The sequence below is a fragment of the Schistocerca americana genome, chromosome 2 (genome assembly GCF_021461395.2).
Source record: "Schistocerca americana isolate TAMUIC-IGC-003095 chromosome 2, iqSchAmer2.1, whole genome shotgun sequence".
NCBI classification, from domain to species: Eukaryota; Metazoa; Arthropoda; class Insecta; order Orthoptera; family Acrididae; genus Schistocerca; species Schistocerca americana.
The window spans coordinates 915,591,779-915,611,176 of record NC_060120.1 but is presented as its reverse complement, the minus strand read 5'-3'; positions in this window follow the sequence as shown (position 1 = coordinate 915,611,176).

Here is a 19,398-nt window from a genome sequence, read left to right as displayed (position 1 = left end):
ACTTGTTGAATTTAAAGATTATTTCCTTATCAGGTAAAACTAGCAGTTAATTGTGCCATGCACAGATTTGTATCCATTATCTGGTAGATGTCTGTATCTGATTTAGAATGAGTAACTGCCTAGGTGCTCCAGGTTACACTTTGAAGTCGCAGGGCTAGTTGTGCTGCCACTTGATCAACAGTACTTATGTGGCCGAAAAGAAAAACTTTATATACCATTGTAACTGTCTTGGTTTTGTAAGAGCATTCTGTATATCTTGAAATGTGTGTCTACCTCCACATCTACATCTACATCTACATCTACATCTACATCTACATCTACATCTACACGGATACACTGCAAATCACATTTAAGTGTCTGGCAGTGGGTTCATCGAACCACCTTCACAATTCCATATTATTCCAATCTCGTACAGCGCGTGATAGAGCGAACACCTATATCTTTCCGTACGAGCTCTGATTTCCCTTATTTTATCGTGGTGATCTATTCTCCCTATGTAGGTCGGTGTCAACAAAATATTTTCCCATTTGAAGAAGTAAGTTACTGGATGGAATTTCGTGAGAAGATTCCGTCGCTACGAAATATGCCTTTCCTCTAATGATGCCCAGCCCAAATCCTGTATCATTTCTGTGACACTCTCTCCCATATTTCGCGATAACCCAAAACGTGCTGCCCTTCTTTGAACTTTTTCGATTTAATCCGTCAGTCCTGTCTGATAAGGATCCCACACCGCGCCACAGTATTCAAAAAGAGGACGGACAAGCGTAGTGCAAGCAGTCTCCTTAGTAGATCTGTTCCATTTTTCAAGTCTCCTGCCAATTAAACACAGTCTTTGGTTAGCCTTCCCTACAACATTTTCTATGTTTTCCTTCCAATTTAAGTTGTTCGTAACTGTAATACCTAGGTATTTAGTTCAATTTACGATTTTCAGATTAGACTGATTTATCGTGTAACCGAAGTTCAACGAATTCCTTTAAGCACTCATGTGAATGACCTCATTTTTCGTTATTTAGGGTCAACTACCAATTTTCGCACCATTCAAACATTTCTAAATCGTTTTGCAATTTGTTTTGATCTTCTGATGACTTCATTAGTCGATAGACGACAGCGTCATATGCAAACAACTTAAGACGGCTGCTCAGGTTGACCCCCAAATCGTTTATATAGATAAGGAACAGCAAAGAGCCTATAATACTACCTTCGGGAACGCCAGAAATACCTTCTGTTTTACTCGATAACTTTCCGTCAGTTACTACGTACTGTGAGTTCTCTGGCAGTAAATCACAAATCCAGTCACTTAACTGAGACGATAATCCATAAATACGCAATTCCACCACAAGCCGCTTGTGTGTCACAATGTCAAAAGCCTTCCGGAAATCCAGAGACACGAAATCGATCTGAAATCCCTTGTCAATAACACTCAACACTTCATGTGAACAAAGTTCTATTTGTGTTTCACAGGAACGATGTTTTCTAAACCCACGTTGACTGTGTGTCAGTAGACACTTTTCTTCGAGCTAATCCATAATGTTTGAACACAATGTATGTTCCAAAATCGTGCTGCATATGGACGTAAACGATATGTGCCCGTAATTTAGTGGATTACTCCTACTACCATTCTTGAATATTGGTGTGACCTGTGCAACTTCCAGTCTTTGGGTACCGGTCTTTCGTCGAGCGAACGGTTGTATATGATAAGTATGGAGATAATGCATCAGCATACTCAAAAAGGAACCAAGCTGGTATACAGTCTGGACCAGAAGACTTCTTTTATTAAGTGATTTAAATTACTTCTCTACTGCAAGGATATTTACTTCTACTTTACTCATGTTGTCAGCTGTTCTTGATTCGAATTCTTCGTCTTCTTCTGTGAAGGCATTTAGGAAGGCTGTGTTTAGTAACCGTGCTTTGGCAGCATTATCTTCCATAGTATCTCAGTTAATATCGCGCAGAGAAGGCATTGATTGTCTCTTGCCACTAGCATACTTCACATACGAGCAGAATCTCTTTAGATTTTCTGCCGGGTTCCGAGACAAAGTTCCGTTGTGGAAACTGTTATAATCATCTCGCACTGAAGTCCGCGCTAAATTTCGAGCTTCTGTACAAGATCGCCAGTCTTAGGGATTTTGCGTCTGTTTAAATTTGACATGTTTGTTTCGTTGTTTCTGCAACAGTATTCCAACACGTTTTGTGTATCAAAGAGAATCAGCTCCGTCGTTTATTAATTTATTTAGCATGAATCTCTTAATTGCTGCCGATACTATTTCTTTGAATTCAAGCCACATCTGGTCAACACTTATATTTTTAATTTGGAATGAGTGGAGACAGTCTCTCAGGAAGGCGTCAAGCGAATTTTTAGGTATATTCTTCGTTTATTTTTGGAGGATCTGGGATTAAAATATTTAGTCTCGCTACGACAACCATGTGTTCACTAATGCCTGTATCGGTTTTGATGCTCGTTATTAACTCTGGATAATTTGATGCTAATAGGTCAAGTGTGTTTTCACAACCGTTTGCTATTCGCGTGGGCTCATGAAATAACAGCTCGAAATACTTTTCAGAGAATGCGTGTAGCACAATTTCGGATGATATTTTGTGTGTGTCTCCGGAATTAAACTCATATTTTCGCCAACATATCGAGGGTAAATTAAGTATTATCGTATGCGTCGGGTACGTATTTGAAATGAAACTTAAGTTTTCTTTGAACCCTTCAGCAACTGTATCAGCTGAATTGGGAAGTCAGTGAAAGGATTTTATTATTTTATTCCGGTTGCCAACAATGACCTCTGCCCATACTAACAGGAAGTATCTACTTCAATTTCGCGACAAGTTAGACTACTTATAACAGCAACGAACACGCCACCGCCAACTGCGTTTAGCCTGTACTCTCTGAACACCGTTAGGTTCTCCGCAAAAATTTCGGATGAGCTTATATCCGGCTTTAGCCAGCTTTCAGTCCCTATAACGATTTGAACATCAGTGCTTTCTATTAGCGCTTGGAGCTCTGCTACGTTCCCAACACAGCTACGAAAATTTACAACTGTTATACCAATGGTTCCTGTATCTACGTTCTTCCTGTGTTCAGCCTTTGTGACTGAAGCCCTTCTTGTGCATTCCCGAGACCCTCTAACCTAAAACCCACCAAGTCCACGCCACACAGCCCCTGTTACCCGTGTAGCGGCCTCCTGCGTATAGTCGACACCTGACCTATTCAACGGAACCCGAAACCCAGCCACCCTTTGGCGCAAGTCGAGAAATCTGCAGCCTACACGGTCACAAAACCGTCTGAGCCTATGATTCAGACCTTCCACTAGGTTCTGCACCAGAAGTCCGCAATCGGCCCTGTCGACTATGCTGCAAATGGTCAGCTCTGCTTTCATCTTGCGGAACTGAATGTAAATATTAAGGTCATTGTCTCAGTAACTCTCACTCCTTTGGTCAATAGTGTTTCAGAACATTCATTGATACCAAAGCAATAGTAGATCACTAAACAGGCTGTCAGAAAACTGACGAGGTGATTTGCTAAGGTATCTGCTACACAGATTCTTCTGTGACCATAGATAATGTATTCAGTTTTTTCATCATCCTTCTGTCACATAATCTTGTACTAATTTTTTTCTATGTGGTAATATGGTATCTCATTACATGAGCAGAAACTTAGTGACAAGTGACTAATTCTCAAGGACCTGCAACAAGTTTCTTTACTTCTGTAATGTGGATTGTTGGAACTACTTTCATCCATAACTGTGATAGCTAAGCACAAAGCTCATTTGTTGTCTTTGAACATAGATATATTCATAACCATATACAACATTTTGGTGTCATATTTTTTTCACAGTACAATGTGGGTCAGTGTGACAGTGCATTAGAGACTTACTTGAATTAAAAATAAACACTAGTGGTATATGGACATTTGTGTAATATTATCACGTTTGAAACTTATTGTTGTTCTTAATACGTTTCAATTAATTGCAGAAAGCTAACAAATAAATTTTTCTTAATTGGTTTGATTTATCTTGTATTCATACGTTGCTAAGCAAATATTTTGGCCACAAACAGTGTTCAACACTTACTTTGGCCTAGTGTTGCTCTCACTAGACTACCACACTGAGACATTATAGTTTCTAATGTTCTAACATCAGCCAGAAATGTTTTACAACAATAAATTTAATGGTATTATAAATTGTATAATGAATTGTTGTAACATATTGATATTAATGTTAATAATGCAATACTGAAACATGTAATCACCAAAAAATAGAATTTGACAGTGGTGTTTTTGAATTTTGTGATGTAATCATGAACATGAAGTCTTATATCAAACAAAGATAAATGTATCATCAACTTGTAGCATTTATGTTTGACATTTTAGTTATAGGCTACGCACTAACTATTTAAAGAGCTTACTGCCATCATAATCTTCAAATAATAATTTTAAAAATGATTATATCAAGGATATTGTATAAAAATTAAAAGATTTATTTTATTATTTTGGTTAAAAACAAAATAACATATAATATGTGGAATCCACCTAATCCTATATGTAATGTTGATTTACATCTAATCCAAATTTTATATAACTGAGACTTATAGTCTATGATCTGTTTATACCATTTGATTCATTAATAACAAAAACATTTTATCATTATCAAAAGTTGGATAAATATTTAATTAGATTTATACATCAGAATTTGTTGAGAAATGAGTGGGCGTTTCATAAAGATCAGTTAAGAATGTATTCTTAAAGAATTACCAAATTTCGTTAAAAATTCATAAAAATCTTCCTACAAACGTATAAAACTTGAACTAGAACACAGATTTTACACCTACTGATAGCTAATGAATGTATGCCTTGAGGGGACGATACTACAGATTAATAAAAGTAGATCAGCTTAATAAACGTTAGGAGCAGCAGCTTTTGTAATTATTGTGTTTGCTTTTGTCATAACTATAAAGTGGAAGGTGACTAAAATCTGCTTTGGGATATTTACATTATTAACAGAACTAATTTCAACTAGTGATGTAGCTAATTAATTACGTTTTTGTATGTCCTGTCGTCCAGTAAGACAGGGCAGATGTATGTCAGAAGGCACCATCAGAAGAGGGCTATCCACGAAACTGCAGCAGTACGATTGCGTATGTCAGTACTGCTGCCAGATAACCTGTGAATAGGCCACTGTCCAAACTGAGGAGGGAGCAGGCGCTGAAAGAGATGGGGCAGTGACGCACCTGGTGTGACAGCTGACGCAACTGCTGGGACAGCTCCTCTTCGCCGTCCCCTGTAGAAAGTAATGGTTTCTATTAATTCTGCTCTAGTCAGAGGTACTATAGAAAGATTAGGGATCGTCACCTGTCGACAACGAGATCATTAGAAATGGAACGAAAACTGATACTCAGGAAGAAAGTCGGTCACGCCCATTAAAACAACCCTCCTGGATTTCACCTTATGTGATTTAGTGAAACAATGGAAACTTTAAACCTGAAATTTTGGATATACGTATGAATTGGAATCCTGGTGAATGCCAGTATAGGGTCCTACAACTTCACCCCTTTTCAGTGTAAAAATTGAATATGAACGCAGTTACCTGTTTTGGATGAAATTGAAGAATGGGCGCACTCAAAACAATTAACCCACACTAAAGAAGACTCAATGACATACTACACAAATAATAATTTAAGTGCAGCTACTCACTGAGTGGGGTTGCTAGTCCCCCATCGGGCGCCTCCCCAGGTGGCAGATAGGGGAAAGCCTCCCAGATATAGGTGGCACTGGGGAAATGAAATACCTGGGGTGGACCAAAACTAGCAGCGTGGTGGCGTCTGTACTCTAGTGGAGCGGCCTACGAAAGGCGTCTGTACCCCATGTCAGGGGCGGCCTGGAAATTATATCGCCAATCCGTTTTGAAGCAAGCGTGGCGATTATGCTTCTCACCTTCGAGTTATGTTGTGTGGCATTAATGTTAAATTTTCCGGAGTAATAGCCCCACAGTCGGATCTCCGGGTGGGAGCAACTTTGATGTCCTAAACACCAAGTGGTGCTTAGAAGAAGATACAGACTCTTCAAGTCTGTACATATAACTGTCGCTCTCTAATAGGCAACGACAGACTAGAAGAGATCGAGAAAGAGCTTACAAAAATCAACTGGAGTATTGTTGGTTTAAGCGAAGTACGCTGAAAAGGGGAAGACTCTCCGTTTGCAGTCTGGCAAATTGTTTTACTTTTGTGGCGACCCAGAACGAAAACTCAATGGAGTTGGGTTCTTAATCAACAAGAATATTGCCGATAGAGTATCTGCCTTAGAAGGAACTTCCTGCAGGACAGCTCGAATGGTCCTGAAGGTGTCGAATAGGTACAAAATACAGATTGTTCAGGTGTACGCTCCCACCTCAAGCCACCCTGACGAAGAAATTGAATCCTTTTATGAAAGTCTGGATAGCACCTGTAAAAAAGGTAGCGATTGTCACTTCCAGATGGTCATTGGCGATTTCAATGCAAAAGTTGGCACCAAGAAACAAGGCAACACAGTGGTGGGCAACTATGGGATTGACGACCGAAACGATAGAGGTGAGAGATTAGTCCAGTTCGCTGAGTACACCAGTATGTCTATCATGAATACGTTCTTTAAGAAGCACCCTGACCGAAAATGGAGGAGCCCAAATTCCAGTGTCAAAAATGAGATAGACTTTATTCTGTCAAACATTCCGCAGATTGTAAAAGACGTATCAGTGCTAAATCAGTTCAACACTGGCAGTGATCACCGTCTTCTGAGAGCAAGGGTCGAACTCAATGTAAGAAATGAAAGGAATAAACTTATGAAGGGGGAGAGAAGGGTAATCAACATCAAAAACCTCAAAATTCCAAGAAGTCCTCCAAAGTAAGCTCCATGTAACTAAAGATGGTGATTTGGCGGAAATGATTGTTTCAAGTGCACAAGAAGTCGGTGGCCTATGCCAAAAAAAATAAACAACCAAAGAAATTCAGTGCCAAAACTGAAACCCTTTTACAACAAGGAGAGAAATGAAAATCCAAACCGATCGTGACATGGTAGCGTATTCCGAACTATGTAAGGCAGTGCAAAGAGAAATGAAAACTGACATACAGAAATTCACTGAAGACACCCTACGAGCAAGCTTGGAGAACAAGACAAGTTTAAAGTCAGCCAAACGCAAACTCACAATCGGTAAAAAGCAGATTATCGCACTTGATGGAAATGACAGTCGAATCACTGAAAAGTAGGAGGTTTTGAAGTTCATCAGAGACTTTTATAACAATTTGTATAGCAACCCAAGGGAAAATTTGAGTGTATTTAAATTAAATGATGTACCTAGTGTTCCAGATATACTCCCATCAGAAGTCAAGTGTGCTCTAGATACCATGAAGAAGGGAACAGTGCCGGGTGATGATGAGCTCAGCGTTGACATCCTCAAACTGGCAGGAGAGGTAACAATAAATCAAAAGTATTTACTTCCTGCCTGCACTATGCTTCAATCCCATTATCGTGGAACAAGGCTAAGATTACATTGATACACAAGAAAGGAAGTATTCACAATATTAAAAACTACCGTCCTATCAGCTTGCTCTCAATTTTGTACAAAATTTTCACAAAGATCATGTTAAACCGAATTAGTTCCACCCTAGACTCAGCCAAACCTATAGAACAAGCAGGATTCCGAAGCAATTTTAGCACTATTGACCACATTATGACCGTTACTGAAGTGATAAGCAGAGCGAATGAATACCAACTGCCTCTCTGCATTGCCTTTGTTGACTTTGAAAAGGCATTTGACTCCGTTAGCCTTGTAGCTGTCCTCCAAGCTTTGAGTGAGCAAGGAGTGGGAGCAGCATACATTGAAGTGCTCAGGAAAATCTATGCGAATTCTTCAGCTTATGTTAACATCGGCGAATCAACTCAAGAATTCCGCATCATGAGGGGTGTCAAGCAAGGCGATCCCATCTCCCCAAAACGGTTCTCTGCTGTATTGGAAATGGCTATGTCAAAGTTGAGGTGGGAAGGTAAGGGAATTAGAATTAATGGAAGAAGGCTTACCAGCTTGAGATTTGCTGATGATATTGCCTTACTGGCCAAAGACTTCGCAGAGCTCCAAAACTTAGTTACAGATCTTGCATCGGAATGTCAAATGATTGGCTTGAACATGAACCTTTCCAAAACAAAAGTAATATCCAACAAATGGGTCCCAGCTGGAGATGTGAAGGTCAAGGACAGTCTGCTAGAAGAGTTCAGTGAATATGTGTACCTTGGCCAGATTATAAATATGAAGGGAGGTATAAGGCCAGAAATCTATCGACGCATCAAGCTTGGCTGGCAAGTATTTGGGAAGAATTCAAAAGTATTCAGATCAAAAATGCCAGTAAATTTGAAGAAAGCAGTATTTGATCAATGCATTCTTCCTGTGATGACGTATGGCTGCGAGACATGGACACTGAACTCATTTACAAAAGGGAAACTTAGGACAGCACAGAGAGCCATGGAGAAATCATGCTGGGCTATACAAGAAAGGACAGGAAAAGGGCAGATGACATCCGGTCTGTGACGAAGGTTAATGACATCTTAGAGACAGTAGGTTCCTTGAAATGGCAGTGGGCTGGCCACATCGCAAGAAGAAAAGACAACAGATGGACGAAGCTACTACTGGAGTGGAGTCCGAGGGAGCACCGGAGGCCTAGAGGAAGACCACCTGACAGATGGGACAAAGACATCAAGAAGATCGCTGGTAACACCTGGCAGATAACTGCCCAAGACCGTCCCACTAGGAGAAGACTGCTGAAAGCCTACCTGAATCCACGACTCGAAGAGGCCACATCATTTAATGATTGAATTGGCTGATGATGATGGTGATGATGACTCACTGAGGCCCAGTGGGTTAAATTTGGTAGATGTTCTAATGGGTTAACGTGGAACTGATCTGTGGTGGAAAACCATTACTCGATCATAACATACTTTAAGTGCTGCAAGTAGATTGAGTACGAATTATGGTTTCATGTATGCTACATAGAAGAATGTGACGAGCACAATACGTAGCAAATAACATGGTAAATAAGCTTGATAATAGCTCTCGACCAAAGTTAGCTAATAGCACGAATTTGATAAAGCACAATACAGGCTAAAACGGACAGTTTATTCTTTTATAAATAATTGTAACCTGTGGATCCCCATTTCTGCATCTTTCCAAAAAAAGATCATTCACTGCAAATTCGGTTATTTTAGGAATTTAATATGGTGCTGTTATCAGCTGGTGGACTTGATTCCCTGTTTTGCTTCCGTTTTCCTCCATGTGAACGAGTTGGAAGTTTATGTGTGAACAAAAACACATGTTTATACGTAGAATGAGGGATTTTTACGATTATTACGCATTATGTGGTTAGAAATCAACTCTTTTGCCCAATTTTTAAGAAAATTGAGTTAGCCACATGATATTGTTCGGCTGTCACTTGTGTATGGAAAAGTATGAGTATTTTTATCCTGAAGTGCTTCTTTCCATAGTAACACTAAACCCAAAAACTGAGGTTTGATTCAAGACTCTCGTTCTGAAGCGTAACTCATGCATAGTCTCTCCTTTTCATATAAAGATGGAGTTCACCACAATTATTCTTTTCCAAGGCCGAATGCATATTTACATTTAAGAATTTGACAGTCCCCAGTCCCTAGTAAATTTCTCCTTTTTTGGTTTACATTTTGAATTCCAATGGTAAATAAAATGTTGGTAGGATTCCTTGATCATTAAACAAAGACAGTTACATCAGCTGCCAGCTCTGCTTTGTTGATCATTTAAATATCATTAGATGGTATGTTAGGTTTCAAAAATGTGACAGATCACCTCCATATATTTAACTAATTGAGAGACGGCTGCCTTGATTTCCTCGAATATTTTCTTTTTAATCAATAGCTTTATGGATAATAATTTTGGAAAATCACTGCGGAATGTTGATGTGCAAAATGGAAGGCACAGGAAGAGAGATGTTTGTAACTGAAAGCAAAAGAAAAATAATGGGGAAGCAAAAAGAAAGAAAAGGTCAAACAAATAATGTAAATTTAGTTTATCCCTTATTGCGAAAGTATTTATAATAATTCAAATGGTAGACTATTACAATGCAACCTGCCTCGCTAATGTTGCAAGTTACTGTGTTTTTATGAAAGCATATTCCACCCACTGTGTACAGCTTACAGGTGAACGTCACCTACATTTACGTCTACGAGTATCATCATGGGATTTTGGGTACTTTTTGGCTAAGATAAGCATTAAATATCGATACATCACAATATTGGGTATTTATGACTGGTATAACGCGAAATCCCGACGTGTTACCACAATACACAGACTTTCACTAATTCTTCTCTTCCTATGCAAGATGTGCGACTGATCCAATATTTCATTATGAAATAGTCGAGTCATCAGGTTCAGATATGTGCAAAACCTACTCCTCTGTTCTGAGTTTTTGCAATAGAGAGTGCACAAACTCTGCAGAAGACATCTTCAAGCAGTCATGTCTCCTAAAGAAGAAAGAGGAGAAGACAGACGGTCAGAACTGTAGCCAAACAAACGGAAACCTGTCACTGAGTTTATAACAAAGACAAGGCTGGTTTAATCGCTCTACATTTACGAGAAAAAAATGCAAGGATTTAACTAAACTGTCACCTAAACATGAAATGAATGTGGGAAATGTGCAGTAGCAATAGTCACGTCGAAAGAAGAGTTATGTATTCAATCCCGAGATAAATTTTTAACGTTACCTGAGTTTTAAATCCCCTTGTGCTGATATACTTTCCACGTGTAATCAGCTGAAATCTCAAATGAAATTAGCACAAAGTGGCTCAGTTCAAAAGAGAGTTTTGATTATACAGGATTACAAGGTGCAAAACTTTCAGAGTGACATATATTATGAGATATTAAAAAACCATAGAATCACAATACAATAGTATTTATTAACTGTCAAAAAACTTTATATTGTCAGAATTGGCTTGCCATCCTGCCTATACAGCAGACAGTTAAATCAATACAACTTGACTGTCTTACTAGACATTCCACCACGAATCTGACTCTTGAAAACGACTATTTATGCACTGATGGAAAACGAGCTTTTGAAAGGGCCTAACGAAATCTGATTTGCTCGCTAGGAATATCTAAGCAGCTTCAGTCTAGCTGGAGTAAACAGCATCTTTTTATGGTCAAATGGATGCTCAGTACAAACCAAAAACACTTCGTGCATGGGCGTGGTTAGAGAATCGTTCAATGTATTTGCTGCTCTTGCCATTAGCGAAGTTGTGGTAATGTGTCCTGTAATAGGTCATCCCTTCCTTCCGCCTGATGGGATTTTTGGTAGGACAGAAGAACCGATCAGAAAAAGTGAAATGGCCATTACCACTGATAGGTATAGGAAACATTTCAATTAGTTTGGTAAAGTGAATGAAGGACTGGTTTTTGATTGAACATCTTTTGTGTAAGCATGTGTGAGGCCTCCAGCATTTTGACACTTCAAATTCTCTTAAGCCAAGAGATTTGTTTTTGCCATGAACAAGAATATGGAAGTCCTACCTCAAGGTAAAGTTCACTTTAACACTGACGCTAAATCTGTTCTCATGCGTGGAAGAATGTAGTCTTGAATTAAACTGGCAGAGTTGAAAAAGGAGATGCTTGCCAAGGCAGAGAAGCTGACTGATATAGACAACCTATTGAAAAAACCATTTCTGGGGGTGGAGTGAAGAAACATTGGTGAGATAAAATATATCAGAAGCATCGATGATATCTCCGAAAATATCGTTAATTAGACTGTACAAGAAGCTAATTAATGTAAGTATGATGAACATAATGAAACTGTGATTTACTGTTAACTGTTGTTATGGATGATTATTACAGATTTATGTTACTTGTGGATTAAGAATGATTGTTTTATTTATTAACAAAACTGTGTGTTGCATGGTCTTAAGCAATAAAACCATAACCCTATCATCCTAGTTCTTAAAATGTGGTACTCTTTCTGTATTATCTAAAAGTTAACTATTATGGAAAGGAGAGTTTTGGTTCTCAGTATCTCTTCAGAATAATTGGAACAATTATCAGCACTTAAAAATCTGTTATCAGCAAATAACTTCCCTAAGAACAGATTTCATTCGCTGAGTTTGAGAGGTACATCAAATACATTTTTTACTAAAAATTATGTATTATTATTTGCAACTACAACTATATGCTCCAAATAAATTGTCCTTCATTCACCAGACAAGTTTAAATAATCCTTCAGGATTAAATGGGAATAATGGAAAAAATAAAATTCCATTTTACCCTTATTTTACATTTCAGGAATCAATTACACTGTCTTTCTAAAACATCTTTATAATTATATTTTTTTCATTAACACTGATCTTTTAGAAATTTTATATAATTTTACCCAGTAACTCCCTTTGTAATTCTTGTTCACATTCAAGAAGAATTACGTTTTTCATGTCTTTATGCAACAGTTGAAAATAAGACTGGGGAAGTTATAGTATTATTTTTATTAATAAGGATTTTAAATGTTGAAGCCTTTTGTAGAAAATAATATTTCAATGTATTCAACTTTGGTTTATTTTGAACTGTAGTAGTGGTTGTTTTATTAGCTGCATTTTAAGACCTGTAGAAGAACCAAATATTATAACAGTACGAAAAATTAACAATCATTTATTTTACGTAATTCATGATTTATGTCCATGTAGCAAATGCACGAGATAATTATTTATTCCTAATGCAATCTTTGGATCAATATGACCAAGAAAGGAATGTGTCCTATATGTTTATTGTACTTAAATGCTAGTACTCAAAGCTTCTCTGTACATTCTACATAGCTACCTCCACAGAGAAAACAGGGTTTCCCCCTTGTTATTGCTTAATTTTCTACAGTTGTATCCCTTGGGTCTGTATGACCCACGCGATTAAAACGTCCAAAATGTACCGATATCGATAGTAATAACCCGATTTCTAAGTCTCTGAGACATGTGCTTAATGGATTTTTGATAATAATATAGGTACTTCTTAGCTTATTGTTGAAATGTGTGACAGTACACAAAGATGCAAATCGCTTATTACTGTACAATTTTGAAAGCATTATCGTTACTAGTAATGTTTCATCAGCTGTTTGGAGCAGATGCAGTGCATTCATTTAATGTAGTACGTTATGTGTGACTATCATGATACATTTTCTTGATGGCGAGAAGCTGGAATCGTGTTAAATGTAATGCTATATCTCCAAAGAAGAATAGCAGACCAGTGATGACAGTATTTGTTCCACGTATGTCACAAGACCCTTTACTTGTAGAATCTCATGTGGCAATGTAAGTGGTGCAAGTGGTTCAGTCAAAAGGCAAAAATATCATGCGGAACTTTGAATCATTTCCACCAACTGAAGGAGCAACCAGTGAAAAGTATTATAAATGCAACTCCCGATGCAACTCCGTACACCTCCATCCCCTCGATACAGTTTGAAATGAGACTTGTCCAGCAAGGCTACATACTCGTATTTCCAGTCATCAACAGACCAATGTCAATACTGACGGACCCAGGCGAGGTGTAAAGCTTTGTGTCATGCAGTCTTCAAGGGTTCACGTGTGGGCCTTCTACTCCGAAAGCCCATACCATTTATGTTTCGTTGAATGGTTCGCACGCTGACATTTGTTGATGGCTCAGCATTGAAATCTCCAGCAGTTTGCGGAATGGTTTGCACTTCTGTCACATTGAACGATTCTCTTGAGTCGTCTTAGGCGTCGTTCTTGCAGAATCTATTTACGGCCGCAGCATTGTCGGGGATTTGATGTTTTACCGGATTTCTGAAGTTCACGGTACACTCTTCAAATCGTCGTGTGGGTATATCACCCTCATTGCTACCGCGAAAATGGTGTGTCCCATCGCTCGTGTACTGAATATAACAACACGTTCAAACTCACTTAAATATTGATAACCTGCCATTGTAGCAGCACTAACCGACATTTGCCTTATACAGGCGTTGTCGACCGCTGCGCCGTGTTCTGGGTGTTAAGGTATCTCTTTATTTGAATACGCATGCCTATACCAGTTTCTTTGACACTTCAGTGTGTAATCACGGCACACATCTACCATGGAAGAGCAAGTGCTGGCTATATGCAGATATTGTCTATATATACCAAGCAGACGCTCAAAATATAGGTTAACATATGTACACAGACGGAGCTACTTCGTAAATTCAGAAAAGAGAGATCAGTACGTGAAAGTTAACAGGCAAAAATCCTGGGAAAAATCGTGAGATGCTTGTGGTGATAGATTTAACACTTAATCTGAGAGAACAAAATGTCTCGGAATGAGCCAAAGCGATGTAGTTCACACTTGTAGGAGATACAGAGAGACAGGAACTGTCGATGACATTTGTCGCTCAGGCCGCCGAAGAGCTACTACTGTAGTGGATGACCGCTTCCTAAGGATTACGGCTCGAAGGAACCCTGACAGCAACGACTACATCCATGTTGAATAATGCTTTTCGTACACCTTCAGGACGTCGTGTTACGACTCAAAATGTGCACAGTAGGGTGCATGATGCGCAACTTCACTCCCGACGTCGATGGCGAGATCCATCTTGTCAACAACGACACCATGCATCACGGTACACATGGGCCGAATAAACCACTTAGGATTGGCATCTCATTCTCTTCGCCGATGAGTGTCACATATGCCTTCAACCAAACAATCGACAGATGTGTTTGGAGGCAGCCCAGTCAGGCTGAACACCTTAGACACACTATCCAGCGAGTGCAGCAAGGTGGAGGTTCCCTGCTGTTTTGGGGTGACATTATGTGGGGCCGACTTAGTCCGCTGGTTGTCATGGAAGGCGTCGTAACGGCTCTACGATACTTAAATACCATTCTCTGACCGATAGCACAACCACTTCGGCAACATACTGGTGAGGTATTCGTATTCAAGGTCAACAATTTGCGCCACGATCGTGCACATCTTGTGAATAACTTCCTTCAGGATAAGGCCATCGCTCGACTAGAGTAGACAGCCTGTACTCCAGAAATGAACCCTATCAAACACGCCTGGGATAGACTGGAGAAGGGCTGCTTATGGACGACGTTTCCCACTAACCACTCTGAGGGATCTACGTCGAATCGCCGTTGAGGAGTGGGACAATCTGCACCAACAGTGCCTTGATGTACTTGTGGATAGTATGCCACAACGAATACAGGCTTTCATCAGTGCAAGAGGACGTGCTACAGCGTATTAGAGGTACAGGTGTTTACAGAAATCTGGACCACCACCTCTGAAGGTCTCACTATATGGTGGTACAGCATGCAGTGTGTGGTTTTCATGAGCAATAAAAAGGGGCGAAATCATGCTTATGTTAATCTCTAGTCTAATTTTCAATAGAGGTTCCGGAACTCTCGAAACCGAGGTGATGCAAAGCATTTTTTGATGTGTGTAGAACTGGTCCTTCACAAATCGTTCATTGGGTCAAGTATTGCTCAAAATACATATTCTAATAATAAGCCTGAAGTACCGAATAACACATGAACCAAAGAACATAACAGTTCGAAACCATGTGTTAGTGATTGTAATACAAACGTGTCTTATGGAGCAAGAATCATCAAGGAAATCGTCTTGATAATCACATACATAAATGTAAGGGAATAAGTAACAGAGGTGACAGTAAACCAAAAATATAACTGGACTACAACACAACTAAGTCAGCATTCGGGACATTGGTTCAGCTTACTGCTACTTACACATGCAAGAGGAAAACTAGCATCTGCCAGATTGTTTCCTTTTACAATATTCTTCATACCTCTGTGTACAATGCACCTGTTCTTTCGAAGGAAATGAATTTGGGGTAGATCACAAATATTCTTTACCAAGGAGAATTTTTAATACAATGAAATATGAGTAGCCATTTTTAGAAGAATGTAGGAAGGAAATTCTTCAGTTTCTGTTTCAAAGTTGTAGAAATCAAAATCTCAACTCCCCAGATAGAAACTCTATCCATCAAATTGTGACAAAAAAATCCTTTTCAACTGTTTAAAAGACAAGTAACGTCTTTATAAAGCTATGTACTACCGTCCCAAAACTGGAGTGTAATATGGTGTTCGATTCCGTACGTAGCTGAGGCAGCTATGAATATAGAAATTACAGCATTTACAATTTTACCTATTGTTAAAAGTTCCTATCATATTTAATTTAAGTAGCAGCGTAAGAAAAATAGTTATTTTTTCTTTATCTCTGACACAATTGTCAGTTTCTAACACTGTAATGTTTATTTCACTGTTTTGTTTTGGTTTTAGGGCGCAAAACTGCTATGGTCATCAGCGCGCGGTCCGTGACTTAGGAAACAGTAAAAAACCGAAAATGGAAACCAACAGCAATGGGAACGAAAGTCATAAAATTGGAGAAACTAAAAGCAGAAGGAATGCTTCAAAATCCACTACAGAAAGGGGTTGGTTGTCCCAATTCGAGAACGCGATCGGCTGAGCACGTGTCATCTGCTAAAATCGACGATATATCAGGTGACAGCTGTAGACGGGAGCGTAACGGATTAAAATAAGGGCACTCAATTAAAAGGTGTCTTGCCGTCCACAGCTGAGAGCAGTGGGGACAGAGTGGGGGAGGATCGCCGCTTAAAATATGTCGATGGCTAAAAAGACAGTGCCCTATCCGGAGTCTAGTTAAAATTACCTCCTCCCGACGACGCGTTCGGGAGGAAGAGGTCGAAGCACAAGGAAGAGCTTTCACGTCCCGCAATTTATTGTGGGGAAGTGTCGACCAATGGGCGTGCCATAAAAGAACAACTCGACGACATAAAACGCTCCGTAGATCGGCGAAGGGAATCGATTGAATAGCTGGCCGAAGAAGAGAGACTGCAGCCTTGGCTGCAATAACGGCCGCCTCATTTCCACAGATACCAACGTGACCCGGGAGCCAGAGGAAAGCCACCGAGACGCCCCCCAGGTGGAGCAAGCGCAGACAGTCCTGAATCCGGTGGACCAGAGGGTGCACAGGATAAAGTGCATGGAGACTGAGCAGAGAGCTGAGAGAATCTGATCAGATAACGTACTGTATCCGCTGATGGCAGCGGATGTAGTGGACAGCCTGGAGAACAGCGTAAAGCTCCGCAGTATAAACCGAACACTGGTCGGGAGGCCGAAAGTGATTTGGGGTGTCGCCAACAATAGAGGCACTCCCTACACCGAACGATGTTTTCGAGCCATCGGTGTAAATAAATCTGGCTTCCGTCATTTGTGCACATAGAGCAGCAAATGCCCGACGATAAACAAGTGAAGGGGTACCATCCTTGGGAAATCGACAAAGATCACGGAGCAGGCAGATCTGGGGACGGAGCCAAGGAGGTGCTGTACCCCAAGTTGTCAAGAAGGTTTCAGGAAAGCGGAAGGAAAGAGAATGGAGCAGTTGACGGAAGCGGACTCCGGGTGGTAGTAGGGAGGAGGGACGGCCTGCATACCCTACATCAAAGGAGGCGTCGAAAAAAATGTCATGGGCTGGATTAGCAGGCACGGAAGACAGATGGCTAGCATAACGACTCAGAAGGAATGCTCGCCGATTGGACAGCGGAGGTTCAGCAGTCTCAGCATAAAGGCTTTCCACAGGGCTGGTGTAAATAGCTCCAGACACTAAACGTAATCCACGGTGGTGGATAGTGTCGAGACGCCGAAGAATAGACGGCCGAGCAGGGGAGTAGACTATGCTTCCATAGTCGAATTTCGAGCGCACTAAGGCGCGATAGAGGCGGAGAAGGACCACTCAGTCCGCTCCCCAGGAGGTACCATTCAGGACACGGAGGGTGTTGAGGGATCGCAGACAGCGAGCCGAAAGATAGGAAACGTGGGAGGACCAGCACAGTTTTCTGTCAAACATAAGACCCAAGAATTTAGCGACGTCTGAAAACGGAAGGTTGACAGGTCCTAGATGTAAGGAGGGTGGAAGAAACTCCTTACGTCGCCAAAAATTAACACAAACGGTCTTACTGGGAGAAAAACGGAAGCCAGTTTCGATGCTCCAAAAGTGGAGGCGATCGAGACATCCTTGAAGACGTCGTTCAAGAAGGCTGGTCCGTTGAGAGCTGTAGTAGATCGCAAAATCGTCCACAAAGAAGGAGCCCGAGACATCAGGAAGGAGACAATCCATAACTGGGTTTATGGCAATGGCAAACAGTACAACACTCAGCACGGAGCCATGGGGTACCCCGTTTTCTTGGGAGAAAGTACGGGAGAGAGTAGTGTTCACCCGCACCCTAAATGTGCGCTCTGCCATAAATTCGCGAAGAAAAAGGGGTAGCCGACCTCGAAAGCCCCAAGAGAACAGCGTGCGGAGGATGCCTGTCCTCCAACAGGTATCGTATGCTCTCTCCAGATCAAAAAATATTGCTACTGTTTGGCGTTTCCGGAGAAAATTGTTCATGATATAAGTGGAGAGAGCAACAAGATGGTCAACTGCAGAACGATGCTTTCGGAATCCGCATTGGGCAGGTGTTAAAATACTGCGGGATTCCAGCCACCAAGCTAAATGGTAATTCACCATACGCTCCAAAACCTTACGGACACTACTCGTGAGAGAAATGGGGCGATAGCTAGAGGGGAGATGTTTGTTCTTTCCAGGTTTCGGAACAGGAACGACGATAGCATCCCGCCATCGTCTGGGAAAAGTACTGTCGGTCCAAATTCGATTATAAATGCGAAGGAGGTAACGCAGACTATGGGTTGATAAATGCAGCAACATTTGGACGTGGATACCATCCGGTCCTGGGGCGGAGGAGCGAGAAGAAGAGAGTGCTTGTTGGAGTTCCCGCATGGAGAAAACAGTATTGTAGCTTTCGCGGTTTTGAGAGGAGAAAGCAAGATGTCGCACTTCCGCTGCACGTTTCTTCGGGAGAAACGCTGGCGGGTAATTTGAAGAGCTCGAAATCTCAGCAAAGTGCTGACCCAATGAGTTAGAAATTGCGACGGGGTCCACTAATGTACCATGCGCGACAGTGAGCCCAGAGACCGGGAAGAAACCAGGCGCGCCTGAGAACCGTCGAAGCCGACTCCAAACTTCCGAGGAGGGAGTGAAGGTGTTAAATGAGCTAATAAACAATTTCCAGCTTGCCTTCTTGCTATCGCGGATGACACGACGGCATCGCGCACGGAACTGCTTCTAGCGGATACAGTTGCTCAAAGTAGGATGGTGGCGGAAAACGCGAAGAGCACGTCGCCGCTCAAGTTTTGCGTCATGGCATGCCTCGTTCCACCAAGGAACTGGGGGGCGCTGGGGCAATTCGGAGGAGCGTGGTATTGAACGTTCCGCAGCTGTAAGAATAACGTCGGTAATGTGTGTGACCTCATCGTCGACACTGGGAAAGTGACGGTCATCGAATGTCGCTAGAGACCAAAAAAGT